This window comes from Astatotilapia calliptera, chromosome 11, assembly GCF_964374335.1.
Source record: "Astatotilapia calliptera chromosome 11, fAstCal68.1, whole genome shotgun sequence".
NCBI lineage: Eukaryota > Metazoa > Chordata > Actinopteri > Cichliformes > Cichlidae > Astatotilapia > Astatotilapia calliptera.
The window spans coordinates 27,901,851-27,923,817 of record NC_137432.1 but is presented as its reverse complement, the minus strand read 5'-3'; the positions used below and the strand labels follow the sequence as shown (position 1 = coordinate 27,923,817).

Below are 21,967 nucleotides of genomic sequence, written 5' to 3'. Positions count from 1 at the left end.
ACTATGTGTCTTTCTGGCGTTCTAAATCCTCCTTCTGCCCCTGGAACATGGAGTACAAGAGTGAGAAATGGAGACAATGGATTTTGCCCGTGTCCTAATGCGCTTTCCATCTAAGCTGTTATATTGAGTCAATATCCTACCAGCCCGATGAATGATTAACATGGCTGTTTTTGCAGTGTGCTCTGGTTCCGGGTGTTTACTCCACAGTAGGGCCAGGTCGGATGTCTAAACATTGTCATTTCTGAGCCCAGATCCACGCAGGATGCATAATGACAGACCAACATTAAAGCCTCTACAGCACCAAAGAATCTGTTTCTCCTCGGTCTATTTTTGCATCCCAGTAAGGAGTCACTTGATCCTACCTCCTTCCTGACAGTTCAGCAACTGGATATCATTTTGTGTCTGCCTGTAAGATTAGCATAAAAGTAAAAGGGAAAGCATTTTACTCTGAGAACCAACAGGAGATATGACAAGCTCTGAAACATTTATGCTTGGCTTTGATTTGTTTGGCCTGGTTTGTGTCTGGTATGTCTGAAGGCAAGGCTTAATCAAAAGAAATGTACCCATATTGCTCTGGAATATATTACGTAATGCCATTCATACAGTGCAGCGGATGACTGAAGTGCATTTGTAAGCAAATGAGCTGCATTGTTTGTGGCTTTAACCTTGACAAAGGCAACCTGTGATAATAAAGCATTTGTCAGAAAGCCAGCCCCACTCTGAGCTGCTTCCCCCTCTTAATGTGAGATGTGGTTGTGTCGTCGCCGCTAACATTCAGTCTTCGTTCACGATGAACGGTTGCACAGCCAGACTCGTACAAGGGTAACATGTAGCAGACTTGTCATAGTATGGCAATTCAAGTGAAGACCTTTATATTTTTGCTGTTTCTTGGCCCATCAAACTGTCACATTGCTTAAGCAGGTTTGTTAGTTAGGCCGTCTGTCTGTATGTCAGCAGGATGACAGAACAGCTACAAAGCTGAGTTATTGTGTATTTGTATGTAGAGCAAACATCTTGACCACTTTCTTTGTATTTTGACTTTGCTGTTTGGTTGCATTTTTCCTTCTTCTTCTTCTTCTTCATATTCTTCTTTCAGCTGCTCCTATCAGGAGTTGCCACAGCAGATCATCTGCCTCCATCTTGCCCTACTCCCAGCATCCTCTTCTGCACTAAGTCTCTGCATGACCTCCTTCACTACATTATAAATGCTCTCTGTGGTCTTCCACTTTTCCTTCTGCCCCGCAGCTCTATCTTCAACATCCTTTGTCCACTGTATCCAGAATCCCTCCTCTGGACATGTACAAACCATTTAAACCTTGCTTCTCTAACTTTGTTACTAAATCACTTAACCTGAGGTGTCCCTCTGATATTCTCATTGCTCTCAGTTCTCATTTCTGACCCCCCCCCCCCCCCGGTCACTCAAGATAAAAATCTTAACATCTTCAAATCTGCCTGCAGCTTTTTACATTTTTAAAATGTATTTATTTTTATTGTTATAGACAAATTCATTCAGTTTGACAGTTGCACATAATGTCACAAATAAAGATGAGTAAGACTGCATTTTACCAACCTTAATCCATTTTTTAAACTGCATTGTGATGACGTGGTACATTTCATTTTGGATCAAATGTAATTTCTCCATCGCCATTTACGATTGGAGCTGAATTCTGTTACTGTCAGTTAAAATGGCAGTTTTCACCCAAAGAAAAAACATTATGATCTGGGACGAATTGACAGTAACATGAAACTTGTGTCTGTTGTCTGGTGCATTGATGCAAGCTGGCATTGTTGTCAAGCAGGGACAACAATACATCATTGTTCAACATTCTTTCATAATGCTAAAGATATTTACTGTGTCTTTTAGTAGTTCAACAACACCAGGGAACAATGGATAAGGGAACTGTATAACCTTTGCTGTAGGAGAATCCAAATCTCAAAGTTTTAAGTTAATCTTTTAAATCTGTTTTAGGCTTATCAGGTTCATATTTCTGAATCAGATTTTGGATCATTTGGAGCAAATGCTGTTTTTGATTATGTCCAGACTTTGCAGGTAGATTTGACTGATACATTTAAAGAGCCTGTATATCATCTGAAAACCGGTTTTTAATACATTTCAGATTGTTCCTACTGACTCTGGTTGCATTATGCAGTAAAATGACATTATCAAGTTCTAGATATTTGCAATAAGGATTTTTAAAATGTAAAATTTATTCTACATTTGGAGGGTGATTCAAACTTGAACATTGACTGATTACAAACAAGTGAATAAATACATAATTATCTAGCAAATGTTTTAGATCCACAAATCATGACCTTTTACTGTTAACTGTCTAAATGAACAGTGCTGATACGCATATCGAGGAATTGAGAAACTAATGAATTAACTAATGAAAAAGTTGAGGTACAAAGGGAGTATGTCCAAATATGAACAATAAATAAAATACACTTTTAAGAAGTGCAGTTTCACAATTTTGAATGGAATACAACCCAGCATTGTAATTTTAGACTGTCTTGACAAATATGCATTGTATTTACCATTGTTAAACGATATGAGTGAACAATATGTAAAGACCAATATAGCTAATCACAATTAAAATGAAAAGATGAAATATATAAAAAAGATACAATTCAAAGTAATATGTGAGTCTTTTTGTAATCCCCCCATTTACTAACCACACCTTTTTTCTTAGTTTCCCTGTCTATCTATATTCTTTGAATTGGAGATCTTAGCTTAGTTATAGCCTCCTGTACTATACCACTGTGTCCTTGAGGTTCTGTCCATTTCTCCTCCCTTACTGCCGTTTCCTTGCTCCCTCACCCATTCCCCCCTCCTCACAGTGGGAAGATTTTCTAATATCCATTACTTCCACCAGGGTCAGTGCAATCCCACTGGGTCCGCCAAAGACTTGGCAGGTGCCGATAAGGGCCTTGCTCCAGACACTGTAATAACTTAACAAATCCCTCCATGACCCAGAATCCCCTTCACCAGCATGGCATCCCACTATTTTCCATAAAACTATTAAAATCTACCTGGTGTCATATTGGGAGAAGCGACCGTGGGGTTGCAGTGCACTCTATGCCTTGCACATCTCAAAGCTTTCCTGTTAATACATAAAACCCAACAATAAACTATAAATAGAAAGGGACAGCATTACCATTCAATACCTGCTGTCAGCATGTTGTTGGGACTGAGTTGGTTCATGGACTTTGTGAATAGCTTGTCAGAATATCTCTGGTTTAACCAGGCATTTAAGGCATGCAGTTTAAATTGCAGTCTGTCTTTCATACCTAAATGTTTTTTCATCCATTACTTTGCTCTATATTGCGTTCCCCTCGCAGACATTGGGTCATTTTGGCCAGACCTCCTGGAGCTCTTATCCGATAATGATACCCGCTTCAGTGGGTATCAAGCCACAGCTCCACCCATTTCGTTTTCCCCCTCCTAACACCTAGCTTTCAACCTGTCAATCATGCTTTAGCCGCATTCAAGTGGCAATAGTGTTAATGATTCATTTCCCTTGTAATCCTTGCTCAGGCTGATAAGCTCATGACGGCTGCCGTTATTTGTGGCTGTTTTCCATTGTTTGCAGTGTTAAATTAAGCCTCAACAATCTATCCGCTGAGCCTCTGTGAGCAGAAGAAAAACCCATAGGCACGAGCTGCTCTAATAGATTAACTAGCCATACTGCACAAAGAAGGTGAAAACATCTGTCTGTTATCAGCACTGTTTCTTCATGTGAGTCTTTTACTCAGTTGAACGAAAAGAGTCAATGCCTGTAATTTACTTCTGAAGTTAATTCAGAAACAAAAAAACAAAATATCATTCTGATGTTAAATTTTGTAATGCATGTCAAAACCATTAGTCAGTGAAGCTTTGATTTATATATTTTGAAAATTTACTCTCTTGAAAATGTAATGTTCCAAAATGTAATTTCAAACTGTCAATATATATTGACAAACCCTTAGAAATGGTACTGGATTTGCTCCTGCACCTGCCCTTTAAAGGACGAGGTCTATGAAGCAGGCATTAGAAGTTCTGATCTCGTCTGACATCATCTGGTACTTCTGTCTCTCTTACTTATTTAATATAACCAAAACTCCCAGTACGATGATTATTCTTAATATTTGTGAATAGTGTATTCACTGGAAAATACTATATATATATATATACTATATTGCCAATTAAACTATATTATATACTATATACATATATATATATACTATACTATGTTTGGAGTCCACAGACTGGGACACATTGAAGGCTGCTTCTAACAGCTTGGACGAGTTTACGGACACTGTCACCTCCTATATCCACTTCTGTGAGGACAGCATTGTGCCATCACGCACCAGGGTGAGTTATAACAATGACAAACCCTGGTTTACTCCTAAACTCAAAAAGCTGTGGCTGGAAAAGAGAAAGGCGTTCAGAAGCGGAGACAGGGACTGCTACAGAGAGGCCAAGTACAGGTTCACTAAAGAAGTGGACATTGCTAAACATCAGCACTCTGAGAAGATGCAGCAGCAGATCTCAGAGAATGACTCGGCCTCTGTGTGGAAAGGTTTTAGGAATATCACAAACTACAAGCCTAAAACCCCCCACTCCACTGATGACTTGCTCTTAGCCAACACCCTTAACGACTTCTACTGCCGTTTTGACGAGCCTTCAGGCAGCCTTCACACCTCCAACGGCCCCAACAATAGAGACACTTTGGACACTCATTCCCCCACCTCTCCCCCCTCCACAGAGCCATCACCACCTTCAAACCGTTCACCTACAACACCCCCCTCCTCACCCCACACAAAAGAGGATTTCACACCACCTCCTCCCACCACAACTCTTCATATTCATGAAGCAGATGTGAGGAAGCAGTTTAAGAACCTGAATGCTCGGAAAGCTCCCGGCCCAGACGGTGTGTCTCCTGCCACCCTCAGACACTGTGCAAACGAGCTGGCCCCAGTGTTTTCTGGCATTTTCAACTCCTCACTGCAGGCATGTCATGTGCCTGCCTGCTTCAAGTCCTCCACCATAATCCCTGTCCCCAAGAAACCTAGGATCACTGGACTAAATGACTACAGACCCGTGGCTCTGACATCTGTGGTCATGAAGTCATTTGAGCGCCTGGTTCTCTCCCATCTCAGGACCCTCACGGCCCCCCTCCTGGACCCCCTGCAGTTTGCATATAGAGCCAACAGGTCTGTAGACGACGCCATCAACATGGCCCTACACTTCATCCTGCAGCATCTGGACTCCCCAGGAACCTACGCCAGGATCCTGTTTGTGGACTTCAGCTCTGCCTTCAACACCATCCTTCCAGACCATCTCCGAGACAAGCTTTCCCAGATGAATGTGCCTGATCCCATCTGCCGGTGGATCACTGACTTCCTGACGGACAGGAAGCAGCATGTGAGGCTGGGAAAGAATGTCTCGGACTCCCGGACCATCAGCACCGGCTCCCCTCAGGGCTGTGTTCTTTCTCCTCTGCTCTTCTCCCTGTACACCAACTGCTGCACCTCCACCCACCAGTCTGTCAAGCTAATCAAGTTTGCAGATGACACCACCGTTATTGGACTCATCTCGGACGGGGACGAGTCTGCCTACAGGAGGGAGGTTGAACGTCTGGTGTCCTGGTGCAGCCACAACAACCTGGTGCTGAATGCCCAGAAGACAGTGGAGATTATTGTGGACTTCAGGAAGCACACAGCCCCACTCCCCCCCATCATCCTGACTGACACCCCCATCACCTCTGTGGACTCATTCCGCTTCCTGGGTACCACCATCACCCAGGACCTGAAGTGGGAGCCCACCATCACCTCCGTCATCAAGAAAGCCCAGCAGAGGATGTACTTCCTGAGGCAGCTGAAGAAATTCAACCTGCCAACACGGACGATGATGCAGTTCTACACTGCAATCATCGAGTCCATCCTCACCTCCTCCATCACCGTGTGGTACGCTGGAGCCACTATCAGGGACAAACAGAGACTGCAGCGTGTTGTGCGCTCTGCTGAGAAGGTGATTGGCTGCAGACTCCCATCTTTGCAGGACCTGTACACCTCCAGGACATTGCGGCGTGCAGCTCGGATCTCAGCTGACCCTTCTCACCCTGGACACAGTCTGTTTGACCTGCTCCCCTCAGGCAGGAGGCTCCGGTCCATTCGCACCAGAACCTCTCGCCATAAGAACAGTTTCTTCCCCTCTGCTGTTGGACACATGAACAATAACCATATGACTGTACCCGCCACTAACACATGACCCTACGCTGTGTCACTGCATCATTCTATGTTTGGCACTGATCACCACCTGCACTCATGTATATATCTTTCTACGTAGCACTCTTAATTCTTATTCTCATGTATATATCTCATGTATATCTCATGCACATATCTTTCCATGTAGCACTTTTAATTCTTATCCCTACTTTTATTTTTTTCCATGTCTATTTAAGTGCTATTTATGACAGCATGTTTGCACTGAAGCACCGCAGCAATTTCCTAATGTTGTAAACCTGCTCAACATTTGGCAATAAACCCCATTCTGATTCTGATTCTGATTCTGATTCTGATATGCCAGTTTAACTGAAAATTTGCATACATTGAAATACATAAATATGAGAATATAGAGTAGGATAGAAGCAAACACATGTAAAAGGGTCCCAGTCCTAAAAGTGCCCAAAATTCATCATCTTTCACAAAGTAAGCATTTCATTTCCATGTGACTCTGTCCCAGGTTATTACATGCTAACATGTAATAACGTGAATAAAGTGTGACTGCTGGTTAACAAAATGTGCATTCGGGTTGGATTTCATCTCAACCAAACATGTTTTTAAATGGCAAAACAAACCTCTGCTTGCCTGACTTGAGAAAGTGAATCAAATTGAATCTGTAGTATTCTAATCATCACATTGTGCCTGTCAGAGCAAGGTGAACAACGGCCCCCTCATAAAGACATCAAGCTAAACATCAGTGAAGCGCGCCATGGGTAATAACAAGTTTCATGAAGCCATAAATCTGCCTAATCTAATGATTTGGCTCACCTGCTGCACTACTTTGATGTGTCATATGCCCACTTGTCACTTCAAGGAGATGTGCCGGCTTGATGTCAGTGGCCTCCCTCAACTGGACAGATTTATTTTTGTGTATGACTGGATGTCTTTCTGATTTTTAATGTGCGATGCAGGGAAGTGGAAATTCTCAAAGTTAAGTCATCGTCATGGTCCTGGGTTTTGTGTCATTTTGGAGTTGGGAATTTTTAATCAGAATTTGAAGTTTTCCATTTCTTTTTTGGATATCATTATATCATTTTTTTAATTTTAAGAGTTCTTGTGATATTGTTGAGTCTTTGTTTGTTCTTGATGGTTTTCCTTGCAATAAGCGATTGTTTTGGAGTTCTTTTGATTCACGTTTTCATTGTTATCCCAATATGATTACCTTTAGTATTCAAATTATGTTTATTGTCTAATGTTAATGATTTTAAATGTCTGTTCACCTTGTAAAGCTTGAACCATGAAATAACTATGAGAAAATTATTTTTTTCAAAAAAATAAAAAATAAATATTAATCTTCATGTCTAAGCTTTAATTTGTATCATATTTGCTACATCCAGCATTTGTTTTTTGCAATTAGTTGCTTATAGTTGCTCAATAATTCACAAAAACTCATCGAATACGGCATTAATTTCTGAATTTTTTATTTATATTAAGCTTCAGTTCGTACTTACCTTGTTCTTTCTTCCTCTAGCAGTGTTTCTGTCTCCGTCCTGTAGTGTTTCCTTGCCTCTGTCTTCGAGTTCCACTTTGCCATGTTTAATATTGTGTCTTTTGCTTTCCAGTTTTATTTTGATTTGTACAGTAAGTTAATGGATCAGATTTTTATTTCAGGTGCCTCTAACATTATTAGAATGCTGCCCTTCCTTAGAAAAAGACTTGAGCAGAACCTTAGACAGTTGCTACCTTACATAATGGTAATAGAACTCCACTGAGAATTCAGAAGGTAAGTACCGGCCTTGGATCATGATGTGAAATTTTGTTCCATTTCCCATTTTCCCAGGATATTCTGCGTTTCATCTAATTGAATGGACACTGTCCCAAGTTTCAAACAAATGACCACAATATATCGTCAACAATGCTGCCTGATGGCAGTTTGAACAAACAGTTCCCACCCAACACTGGGGACACATCGCTCATTTGGTCTTTCTTTCCTGAAGAACCTCTTTTTTAGAGGCAGCTTTGCTCCATCATCATAAAAGCTTGCAATTATGGGAGGTTGCCAAGTGTTCTGAAAGTCACCTTACTTGCTGTTTGTAGGAATATTAGGAATATTAAAAGGATCTCTCATACCCTTTAATACTTTACTTTCATAGATACATGCAAACATAAACAAGCACTCAAGTTTAGATTTTTGAGTCTGCAATAACAATTACCACCACAGTTTTCTATTAATTGGTTCACAGTACTGTTTTTTGTCTAAATAATTTCTGTCTGGCATCTCAGAACAAAGATTTAATGAAAAAGCTTTTAAACTTAGATCAAAGCCTTTTAATAATATTTTCAAATGGTACTATTTTGGCCACTTTCATCATGATTTTTCTCACATTTGGTGTTCTTATAAGTGAGTCATATCTCATTTGGAATCATAAGAAAATAGATTACATTTATATAAACATCTGTCCTTTTAGTCCACACTTTAAAACCCATATTCAACTGTTTACATACACATTCATACAGCACTGTTATTGTATACATAGAGCACTATTCCTCTCACACACATACATTCATGACACATCTTGGCCAGTGATAAGCCAAAATTATGCTTCAGTAGGGGAGCGCGAAGGCAGTCCATGGGCAGTCACGAACTGCCCGTCTACCTGCAGAGAGTGTCTGTTGTCGATGGAGCCAGTGTACAAAATATGTGGTACAACTGGTCTGCAGGCCACTCCTGTTTGTGCTGTTGTTAGTCCATCTGACAGCCATGGAGAAGAGTTAAGTTATAACATACGAATTGCTTAAGTGAAAGTGAGTGTTAAAAACAATGAAATGTATTTTGCATACTGTATTTTATTTTTTTTTATCATTGACATTTTTTACAGATTTGTTCCATTTCTGATGAGCTGTGCTGTTTTCTTCATTATTCCAGCCCATTTTTCAAACAAGTCTTACTTGTCCAGAGATGTGCAGTTGCTTTTTTGGGGGACTGCATGGAAGCACATTTGTGGTGAGTGATAACCTCTCTCTGTACTCTGTCTGTGAGGAAACCCATACGCAAACACACATTTGCAGTTCCAAAAATTACACATCAAGGCGTTCAGTATCTTGCCCAAAGACACCTTGGCTTGAGGGTTGAAGGGGCTCAGTATTAAACCACCAGTCCTGAAAGAAATCAGTTTTCCAAGTATTGAATCACAGCCCGTAAGGGATAGCCCTCTATAATGTGACTTTCAAAATTGCATAGTTTGTATTGATGTGATGTAATTTATATTTACTTCTTCCAATGCTTCTGAGCTGAAATAATCTCTTTGAATCAGATCTTTCAGTATAGTGTTGCTTATAGTCTCTTTGTTTTTGCAGTGTGTAGACATGCTTTCTTAAAATCCTTATTTACTCTTCATATTGGAACACAACCTGAAGTTCTCAGGAATTTTTAGATGATCTAGAAGCCGTCCTGCATGTTACAGGATGCTAATTTTTTGAAGATTTTGGAAAACTATTTAAAATATTTATCTGAAAACAGAGTTGGCCTGGAGGTGAACTGAGAAGTTAAAAATAAATATTTGACATATTTACATGGTCAGAAGCAGGGCACTCTGATGCAGCTAGAAGGCATTTCTCTGCTATAAATAGGCAGAAATATATTGTTCAGTTTTTGACATATTTTAGATAAACTCATTAATGTGACATTGGAGATAAGACTTCAGATATAGTCACTGCATTTACTTCTGTTATAATGTGTCTCATATTTGCATTTGGCTAGTTTCTTGATTTGACACTTTTATGTTTCTTGAGGGAGGCAGTAGTTAAAAAAACACAGTACCTAACGAGGAACTGGTACCTAAATCCTTTGCCCATATCTCAGTCAAGGAGCTCAAATTGTGACTCGTAAAATGCTTAGGCCCAATTTTTCTTTATTTGTATTGATGTTTCAGTCTGGGTACCTCTGTCTTTTATGGGTCTCTCATCTCTGTAGAGATCTGATAGAACATGTCCGTATTTTCTATGTATAAGCATAGGGCTGTTCGATATAGCGATATGTATCGGATGACGATATAAAAACGTCTATCGTTTAATTTTATGCTATCGTTTATTTCGTGGTGTTGCAAAATAAACTGTTTACGGCAATATTTTTTCATCGTTTTGATGGTCACTGTAGTGGCTATATTAATTTCTTAAAGTTCTCTCTTTCTCTTATATTTAATATAACCACACTACGGACGGACAAGCGACAGTTTTTATGCGTTGTGGTGAGCAACAACGACGGTAAAACCATCGCGTCACGTGTCCGCTTGTTTATTTTCCACATAAACCTTTCACAATAAAGCTCAAGATCCTGTTGAGACTTTTCAAAATAAACTGAATCACGTGAAAGAGCAGATTATTTACGGATGAGAAGTAAAAAAGAGCCGCCAGGTGCTTAAACGTTAGAACAGGCTTTTCCTCGCAGCACGCCGTGTAATAAATACTCACAAAGAAAATGGCGGCCGTTACAGCTTATGTCTAAAAATGTATCGTTTCATGCATCGGTTAAAACACTCGACTCCAGGTGCACGACGCCCAGCTGGAAACACAGCAAGTCGAGCTGCCCGAGATTCACAGAATTTACAAAATAAAGTTAAATTTTTGTGATTTATATCGTTATCGGGACGATAGATGTCTTATATCGGGATATGAGATTTTAGTCATATCGCACAGCCCTATATAAGCATTGCAAATTGTGGGCAAGTTGGCAAATTTTATGTTATATAGTGCAAAATTAATTGGAAAATAATACTTAATCTGGTCAAATGACCTTCATACTACTGTCCTTTTCTTTCTCTCTTGCATACATTACACAGATGGCTTGACCTCTTTCACATGATGAAGCCACTTGTATTTTTAGATCTAACTTGAAGGAATATGTCTTGCCATTGTGGAAGTATGTTTGGTTAGGTATTCTGCCCCTGGAAAGATGTCTAAATTAGAACACACCAACAGCGACCTATATTACCTCTGATTCAGTCTAAAGGCTGGAGGGCTTTCGGCTGTTCCAGCTCCACCACATTATAATTGTCACTTCCCTAGGGTTGGCATGTAGGTCTTATAAATTTTCTATTTCATTGTCATAGCTTGTCAATGTATAAGTAATGCTTTGAAGATAAATTTTTGATTTCATTTTTTTTCTTGGCAAGAGCTACATGAGAAAACTGTTTTGCAGCTATTTGCTTTTTTCTATTATGTATTTATCCAATAATTTTTAGGTTTTTTTATCCTTTAAAATGAAGTAATTATATTAAAAATAAAGTGCCCACATTTGATCTTCAAATGTCTTTGTTTTTTTGGGATAACAGTTGATTACAGAAATTTTTTTAGTTTGCTACATGTGAGACCAGGAAAATCAGAATTCTTTGGAGGACAATATTACTGAATGTCTAAATAGTTACAGGCACATTTTTTTTTTTTTTTTTTGTCAAATAAAATAAATGCAACTTTGTGTAATGCCTCAGTCAGACAGGTCTACAGATCAGTCTGTGACCCCCAGCAGCCTCTGGTCACTTAGCTAAAAACTGTAAAGTCCCTGAATGGTTTGTGAGTTGCTACTGGAAGTTTCAGGCTGTCACTATGTGAAACTGGTCACAGAGCGTCTTGCACCACAAAAACCTCCTTGTGATTGCTTTGCTAGACACAACTTTTACTTTAAGGGTGAATAGATTGTGTGTCTGGTTTGTGACCCCCATTTTGCATAGCTTCGCTACTGCTCGGTGAACATTTACAGACAAGCCGATGTCTTCCATGCAAACCAAAAATTAAAATTGCATTCAGAGTTGATGACACATGGAACCCAGAAAAAACACTTTAATCTTCCATGCCTGAAACATATTTATTTATATATTATCACTTTACAAAGCTCAAGTCTAGAGCTTGGCTTAGACTTAGACCTCTGCTGGATCCTTCACGGTAGACTTTGCCTTCGTATTTAGCATATACATTTGCCGTAGCTTATACAGGCATAAACTTGCATCAGTCTTTTCATTTACCCTAACTGTCTACCAGAGATTAGACATCCATCCATCCATTCTGTGTTGCTGATCCAATTCATGGTTGTGAGGGAGGCTTGTGGCTATCCTTGCCAGGGGGTGAGACAAAATTGAATTTAAATGTAGTTTTTATTTTAAAAAGATACTTAAAAAAATCTAGCTTTTTCCCTTAAGAAATTAATTTCTGTACATTACTTTTGCAAGTATATAATGAGGACACATGGATAAATGAAGATGTCACAGGAAAAAATTACAGTTGAAGCAAAAGCAATTTGATAAATATGTAATGTATTTTAAAAGATTTTTCATATAATGCCCACCCATTGTGAAAATAAATGAAAGACTTACAGTACGTAACACAAGTAATAACATCTTTGTTTGATTAGTAGCTTTAGCTTGGTTACTCAGTTAGTACAGTAATGCAAAAATACCATGTGTGTTTGATGCTTTCGAACATGTTACACTGCTGTTTCAATGATATTTGCAAGACAATATTAATGTGTACTGAATACTTTGTCCTTCATTATCCTGCAGATTTCCTATATTGGAAGAGCTTGTTACTTTCAGCTTATGGTTCTTCGATGTATATGGACAAAAAAGGCAGTGTGACACAAGGTTTTAGGAAATAAAAAAAAGGAGTTAGCCCTTGCTCAGAATCCAATGTTTTGTGCCAGGACTTGCATTATAATTGTCTATCCTGTTGGTAGAGCAATTGCTTTTCTTCTTCTATGATGGATTTCTTTCTGTTCTGTTTAATGTTGATGCAAAGAGGAAACCCTTGTAGCTATTTGTAACATCACTTTGTTCATGCTGGATAGTTATTTGTAGAAGTAGCAGAAAAAAAAACACGTCCTCAAATAACAACATCGGTCTAGAAATGCATCCCTGTGTTTATAAAGCAGATGGCGCTTTTTGAATACAAATTAAATGGTTTTGTTGTTCTGTTATGTGCTTATTCCATTTAATTAGTGTCAGTATTCATTCAGTTTACAGCAATATACAGCAATTTGGATTACATGAACATTTGTGCACTGGCACCTCTCCAGTAATTTCACTTTTCAGTGCTTTTGATCCATTTTGGGATCTTAAACAATTGAGACAGTAGGGAGAACCTGTATACTACAAATAGTTGTTCTTTGGCACAAAATGCTGACTGGTCTAAAATGTTAACCTTGTTAACATGTTTTTTAATGTATTTATTCATTTTTTTGTGCTAGACTACACATGAGTAAAAATAAGCAGTCAGTACCATTCCTGATTATTACCACAGTGAAACAGTAGTGCACCAATGACTGTCTCAAAGTCACAGAGAAGCTGGGTTATATATGTGGCACACCTAATCTAGCTTCATCTGGGACTTGTGAGAAGAGGTGATTGATAACAAGGCTTATGTAACATTAGCAAGATATTATTAGCTGTTCGATAATACAGGCAAGTTAAAGGCTTGGGATTTCTGTTATACAGTGGCTTGATAAAGTATTCGGCCCCCTTGAACTTTCCCACATTTTGTCACATTACAGCCACAAACATGAATCAATTTTATTGGAATTCCATGTGAAAGACCAATACAAAGTGGTGTACAGCTGAGAAGTGGAATGAAAATTATATTATCATTCCAAACATTTTTTACAAATAACTGAAAAGTGGGGTGTGTGTAATTATTCAGCCCCCTTTGGTCTGAGTGCAGTCAGTTGCCCATAGACATTGCCTGATGAGTGCTAATGACTGAATAGAGTGCACCTGTGTGTAATCTAATGTCAGTACAAATACAGCTGGTCTGTGACGGCCTCAGAGGTTGTCTAAGAGAATATTGGGGAGCAACAACACCATAAAGTCCAACACACCAGACAGGTCAGGGATAAAGTTATTGAGAAATTTAAAGCAGGCTTAGGCTACAAAAAGATTTCCCAAGCCTTGAACATCCCACGGAGGACTGTTCAAGCGATCATTCAGAAATGGAAGGAGTATGGCACAACTGTAAACCTACCAAGACAAGGCCGTCCACCTAAACTCACAGGCCGAACAAGGAGAGCGCTGATCAGAAATGCAGCCAAGAGGCCCATGGTGACTCTGGACGAGCTGCAGAGATCTACAGCTCAGGTGGGGGAATCTGTCCATAGGACAACTATTAGTCGTGCACTGAAAAAAGTTGGCCTTTATGGAAGAGTGGCAAGAAGAAAGCCATTGTTAAAAGAAAACCATAAGAAGTCCCGTTTGCAGTTTGCCACAAGCCATGTGGGGGACAAAGCAAACATGTGGAAGAAGGTGCTCTGGTCAGATGAGACCAAAATGGAACTTTTTGGCCAAAATGCAAAACGCTATGTGTGGCCGAAAACTAACACTGCACATCACTCTGAACACACCATCCCCACTGTCAAATATGGTGGTGGCAGCATCATGCTCTGGGGGTGCTTCTCTTCAGCAGGGACAGGGAAGCTGGTCAGAGTTGATGGGAAGATGGATGGAGCCAAATACAGGGCGATCTTGGAAGAAAACCTCTTGGAGTCTGCAAAAGACTTGAGACTGGGGCGGAGGTTCACCTTCCAGCAGGACAATGACCCTAAACATAAAGCCAGGGCAATAATGGAACGGTTTAAAACAAAACATATCCATGTGTTAGAATGGCCCAGTCAAAGTCCAGATCTAAATCCAAAATTGATTCATGTTTGTGGCTGTAATGTGACTAAATGTGGAAAAGTTCAAAAAGAAAAAAAGAGAGACAAAAGGGGAAAAAACTGCTTTTTATTTTTTTTAACAGTGTTACATGACATAGAGAATAGTATTGGATTGGGCTAGGGTGGCCTACGTTGACAAGACTGGTGTAAAATTAATACTTATACTTTACTCATCAGTTCTGAGGTGTTAATAAACACCTGGACAATAGGTGCTGTTATTGGTATTAATGCAAAATTAATTTTACTTTAACATACATTTAAGAACTGTCCTCTTAGAGTACCAAAGCAGGCTCCTGTCATGACAGTGAAACATTGTCAGTGACCTTTACTACTGTACATTTAATGAAAATAAAGCTACATGAATTCATTCATTCGTTTAGTCAATGGGATGAATAAATGAATGAAAGGATAGTTTTGTGAAAACAGCACAACATCAGTCAGTAACTCCCACAGCTTTTCAAAGGATTAAAATTAGATGCTAAAACTGAACCTGTTCTCACTTGCCAGATAAGGGAAAAGAGATTGGAGAAAAAAACAGTGTGTCACAGGTTTACAAATCAAAAGATTACAGTGATGGACAGTGCAAATCCTTCAGTGTGTGAATAGCACGGTGACCTAAGTCCGTTCAGGGTCACATTTAAGCACAAGCAAGGAGGCAATGTGAAGTGAAGGCTTTTTCACTTCAATTTAAAGCATTGCAGGTAAAAAGGCATTTGCAGTCCTTTATTATTCAACCTGTTAAACAATCTTAAACATTGACTTATTTTCATCCACTTCCAATATGCTTTAGAGAACCACGGCACATTTGTAAAGCAGATATGAACTGTTGTGTCTCCGCCAGCTGGCTTTGAATTTCACAGGTCCTTGTAAATTTACAATAGGTTTGATTATAACACCTTGTTTGGCCTAAGTCTTTTTTTCATCTTCACATATTACCCCCCCTTTTTTTTTTTTTTGCCACAGTTCATTTTCTTCCTTGTTTCTCTAAAAGTCTTCTTTCCCCTCTGCCTTAACCCCTGAGGATACCAACTCCAGTGAAGGTGTAGGACCTGGAGGATGCTGATAAGCCCTTTCCTTTAAACCTTGGCTCCACAGCCCGAGTGTGCAAAGAAAGAAAGGCAGCAAAGTTCCCTGCACTATTACAACCACATGGTCACATCAGAAATCATGATGTCCAGCCAAGAATGTGGCCTTTTGTCTTTTACTATAGCCACGGGGACAGCTTTGAGCACATGACCAGTATAAAATGAGAAACTCTTCATGTAAAATTAGAGTGGGATGTGGGTAGATTCAATGTGATGTAACCTAGAGGATTAGTCAGATGTTTGAATATTGTTTATTAGAGATACATAATCTTTTATTTAGTGTGAAATGAGAAATATGTGAGTTTAGAACTGCTAATCTCTATCAGTTTAGCCCAAACAAAATCGGATAACAGTTCTGTTAGAGGGGGAAAAAAATAAAATGAACCAGTGTTCTTAAGCCATCAGCCGTCTCACAGGTAATTTATTTTATCGTGGCCATCTCTTTGCAGGTTCTTCTATAAGCTGTAAGCCATTTGCCACAACAGCTGTCATGGCTGTAATCTCCATGGTTGGAGATGGACAGATATCCTCTCCAAACTAGCTTTTCATTCCGCTCGGTACCTCACAGGCTGGCAGTAGCCTCTTATTTTTTTCTACAGTTAATATGGGAAATGAGTCATTCAGGAACACAATATGATATGTTTTAGGTTATGTTTTAGCACCACAAAGAAGTTTAGCATCGTTGACAAGATATTAATTGTTTGAAATTTAAATATCAAGTTAAACATTCATATAAAATACAACAAAAACACACCTTAAACATCATTGTAATGGATTTTTGAGCATTCATCTAATCTACATGGAACAAGCTGATAGTTTTTCCACATCAAAGACTCTTTAGCATCTACTCATAGAATGAGCAATGCCATGTAAATCCTACATCATCAGTATGCTGTATTGCACTATTAATACTGGGAAATTTGTGCTCGACTTTGTCTCCCAGTGGTATAATTATTATTAATACCAAAGTTGTGCAGCAGATTATTATAAAAATGCCTAGCTTTTATTTGCAATCTCTCCTTTATAGTTGATTTTAATGGTATTCTGTCAGAGAGAATGAAAAATTAACAGTTTATTACACCACAAAGCTTTAGTGCAGAGTGCAAACAGTCTACTAATGCCTGCAGTAATGGATATAAAAACATAAGATCCAGCTGGGAGAGAAAACATACATTCGTGCATATCAAAACTTGCTGAAAGGTATCTTAGTGCAGAAAATGGGAAAACAATATAAATCTTTAATGCTGTATTGGGTAGAATGACCTTTCTTCCACTTGGAATGAGGATGTGCAGGTTTAAAATACAGTGGTAATCCCAGATGTTATGCCTGTCAAAGTGACATTCATACTCTGCATTTTTTATGAGATCCCTCAATTGAGAGAAAATGAATTTCCCGTTTGACAAAGCACTCCATGCATTTCTGTGCTAAACTACTACATAGATGATATGCAAGGTTTTTGCTTCTCTACATTTTAGAGATACCTTGTTAAGCAATGGACGTTGCCTTGTGTTTTATATCAAGGATAAAGGTGTTTTACAAACACAGATAATAAGGAAAAGGATTCTTAAATATGTTCTAACCAGGTCTGGACTGGTACTTAAAAAATGGCACTGGCATTTTTTGTCCAGGCCACCCACCATGATTTGTCAAAACAGTGCAAATGGTTTAGTTCAGTATGTTCATAGTTTTCTTAAAGCAATGCTAAAGCTGAGTACTATATGCAAAAAAGGGAAAGAGAATAAATAGGTCAAAATACCAGGCAAAACCCCAGGTGCAGGCTGTGTAAATATGCGCCTGAGACAATCCAGCACATGAAAGCAGGGTGCTAGATGCTAGCAGGCCGGGCATACATGGAACGCCATAACCAAGTGGCCGGCATAGTATACGGAAGCATCTGTGCCGAGTATGGTCTGGAAGTCCCAATGTCAAAATGGGACACGCCCCCTAGGGTAGTCGAGAATGACCGATCTAAGATAATGTGGGATTTCAAGATACAGACGGACAAAATAGTGGTGGCTAACGAATCAGACGTAGTACTGGTAGACAAGACATGACAGCAACATCAGGACGTAGGAACACGAGAAGCTGAACAAGTACCAAGGGCTCAGAGAAGAGCTCGAGAAGAGGGTAGGGTTGCCAACCGTCCCTTAAAATACGGAATCGTCCCGTATTTCGAAACAAAAGTACACGTCCCGTATTGAGCTAATAAGGGACGCACTTTGTCCCGTAATACAGTGAGAATCAAAAGTAGTCTATAACTTTTAATGGAATTAACGCTTTGTTTGAAAACATAATTCCCAGCCCCTTTCCTGCTTTGTGACCAATGAGCTGACAGCACACTTATGACAATTCGAGTATGACAATTCAGATTACCGCTCATCTCATTGGTCGAGGAAAGGTCGCTTGCGGAGAAAATACCGGAAGACAACAGATGACCACAACAAGAAGCATGGCCAACAGGGAAACAAACGCCGACACTGCGGTGCAAGTCTCGGACGACAGTAAACCTAAAGCTGGGCAGACACTGTGCGATTTTTTCAGTCACGTTATTCAGCTCCTGCTCAAACTGCACAATTGACTCGCAGGGGTTAGAAGTTTGCAGGTCACGATGCAGGTCTCACACTATACCGCCCGATGCTCTGATGCGACCTGAGTGCTCACACTGTGCGTCCATAAAATGAAGGTTATAACAGAAAATCTGTCGCTCGCTCTCCCTCTCTGTCTTTCACTCACACAGACACACCACCACCACCATCAACTTTGCTAAATTGCTAATGAAAAACATGATCAGGCAGCTGTGATTGAGCAGCAATGTAAATCCAACTATTTTCACGGTTGTTGTGGTCGTGATAATTTTGTGAGGCCACATCGAAAAGGCTCGGATGAGCTTTCCAAAGTTCTACAAGTTGTGCCTCCATCGCTTGTGTCCAGATCACACGCTGCACAGCCGTGCTGCTCCGTCTTTTTCACCGACGTTTACGTGTTTGCGCGTGAGCAGTGTGAGCGGCTGTGGTGAGACCCTCACGAGCGATTGATGATCGGGAGCTGGTCGTGAGGTGTTAATCGCGTCTCGTTACCCCACGTATACTACACGATGCACGACGCACCATGAAGGCCAAAATCGGGCCGATCGCCAAATTGGTCGCACGACTCAAAAATCGGTTCAAAATGGGCCAAAAATCGCACAGTGTAAGCCCAGCATTACACTCACACAGACACACCACCACCATCAACTTTGCTAAATTGCTAATGAAAAACATTGATCAGGCAGCTGTGATTGAGCAGCAATGTAAATCCCACTATTTTCACTGTTGTTGTGGTCGTGATAATTTTGTGATGCCACATCGAAAAGGCTCGGATGAGCTTTCCAAAGTTACCCCACGTATACTACACGATGCACGATGAAGATCACTCAAAAATCGGCTCAAAATGGGCCTAAAACCGCACAGTGTGAGCCCAGCATTAGAGCAGCAATGTTTGTTCCCCTCAGAGAAGGGGAAGAATGGGAAAAGGAAAACACCTGGCTGGAAAAAGTTAATATGGGCATGTGCAGTGAATATCAGCGCTATGTGGCCAGAAGTGTGATAATATAATTTATTTTGTGTAATAAACAACTGCAAGGATAGATGATTACAAATAGATGACTAATACATAAAAGTAATACATAGATGAATAATGATGATGAGTTATGATGCGTAATCATGGGAACAAGCGGGTTTACAAACAGGAGCAGCTGATTAGCATTAGAAAAGCTGAAATAATACCTCAACTGAAGCCAATTGTACTAAATGCACTAAATGTGCACTGTTACAAGAATGTTTTTCTTTCTATTGTTTTCTATTTTTTTAAGTTAAGCAGGACAGAGTTCTTTTAAAGAAAGATTTACTTATATTCTCAAAAGTTAAGCATGACAGGCTTCTGTTTAAGAAGGAGACCTGTTTTACTGTGTTAATGTTGTCATTTTTGAGCTAAAAATAAATGGCTAAATGATCATTTGTTTCACATGTGTTCATATCACAAAGAATAAACATCTACTTAAATCAAATTCAAGTCAAATGGTTAAAAAAATAATTTCACACACAAAAAAAGAGCTACCACACTGGGAAGGGTGAAGACAACTGGGTCGCCCGGCCCTGGCCACGAGGTGTCCCTTATTTATTTTTCAGGGAGTTGGCAACCCTAGAAGAGGGTGAAGTTAGAAGTGGTCCCAGTGGTAACCTGAGTGCTAGGTGCAGTGACTCCCAAGCTAGGCGAGTGGCTCCAGCATATCCCAGGAACAACATCTGAGATTTCTGTCCAGAAAAGCGCAGTGCTATGAACAGCTAAGATACTGCGCAGGATCCTCAAACTCCCAGGCCTCTGGTAGAGGACCCGAGCTTGAAGTATAGATCGACCGCAGGGGAAAGAGGGAATTTTTTTTGTTTTTATCTATATATATATACTGTCCCACTCAAAAGTTAAAGACCACTTGAAAAATGACAAAAAATCATATTTTGCATGGTTGGATCTTAACAAGGTTCCAAATAGAGCGTCAACATGCAACAGGAAGAAATGGGAATGAGACAAAAAATGCTATGGAGCATGCAATTTATTGAAAACAACGAATTAATAATACTTAAAAAAAAAAAAAAAAAACTAGCAATAATAGTGTTATCAAAAAGATCAGGCTGAGAATTTATGCCATTTCTCAACAATGATGCTCCAACTGGTGGAAGATAGTTGTATAACATGTTGAGGTTTACTTCTCGACCTCACCTCTCCCAGCTGGAGAAGAAGAGTCATATCAGGCTGAATTATCCTTTCATTAAAGCTTTATTACCAATGCACATTGGAAGATCACACTACATGCAGCCACAGCAAGCACCAAGTTGATCTGAGGACCAGTTCTTCAGCCAGTTCATTATAAAGGTTCTGGGTGCTTCCTTAAGAGACTGCCCTCATAGTTATCTAGTAGTCACACAAGCATCTTGCAACCTTTAGATTACATGCTTAATCACGGGGGCTACAGGTGAGCCCACCCTCGTGCTCACTACGGCCAACAAAGCAAAACATAAAAAGAATACATGTTGTTTCCTTATCAAGCACACCCAAGAACATGCCCCCTAACGTTTACTTGGAAAGGTACACTCCCCAACTGGCCCTCTGTAGTTTCCTCCTTTCTTATTCTTCTTTACAACCTACTGCTTATCTCTGCACGTCAGAGGGGAAATGTTTTTAAGAAATGTTTTACATAAATTACATTTGTCAATATTTTTGTTTTAAGAAATCAAAACATATAAGTGAAAAATGCTTTAAAATAATGAAATTATTTGATTTTTCTTTTTCTTTTTTTTTTTTTTACATTCACAGTTCAACATCTGTGAACAAAATGAAGAGGTACACTCCATATATTGACTTTCAATGTCTGTGATGCAGTTGTAAAAATACTTGCAGAACTGGCAAGTACTGAACAACAATGTGTTTTATATGACAATGTAGGTTGCTGTGATTATGTTTCCAACTAACAACTGTCAAAAGGGTAAATCAATAGGTAATTTTGGGGTTAGACAAGAGTGGTTGGAGTCAATATCTTGAATCAAGAAACCCAATGGAAAGCCCTGAGGGAGCCTGGTAAAAGGATTACCCTCTGCTACCCTTAAGTTCTCACTTCATAATTGTCTTTGAGCAGTGATGAACATCACAGGCATGACCATGTCTACATCCCACACTTTAGCCAGATGGAAAATCAATATAATATATCAAAGCTAACCCTCGCCACATGCCTACATTGCAGTTGCACTGACACATTAAACACGAAAACATGTTCAAAAAGCCTAACATCCTGGAAACGAAAAGTATACCAAAGTTAATGGTGCCATTCATGATAGAGGACCAATTGCAATGATTACAATGGAGGATAATCATAAGGCTAATCTCAACCTCTCCCATAGGCTTTTTGTTTGGTGATCTATGCTATGCATTTACTTCCTGTAGAAAGAATTCCAC

General features: G+C 39.6%; 1 long non-coding RNA gene across 1 annotated transcript in view; it reads left to right on the top strand.

The window, feature by feature from the left end:
• The first annotated feature begins 8,947 nt into the window (after positions 1-8,947).
• LOC145431829 (uncharacterized) overlaps positions 8,948-21,967 on the top strand; it is a 126,935-nt gene continuing 113,915 nt past the window's right edge. The window contains exon 1 of the long non-coding RNA XR_013912130.1: positions 8,948-9,208. This is a non-coding gene — a long non-coding RNA (uncharacterized LOC145431829). The remainder of the gene's footprint in view (positions 9,209-21,967) is intronic.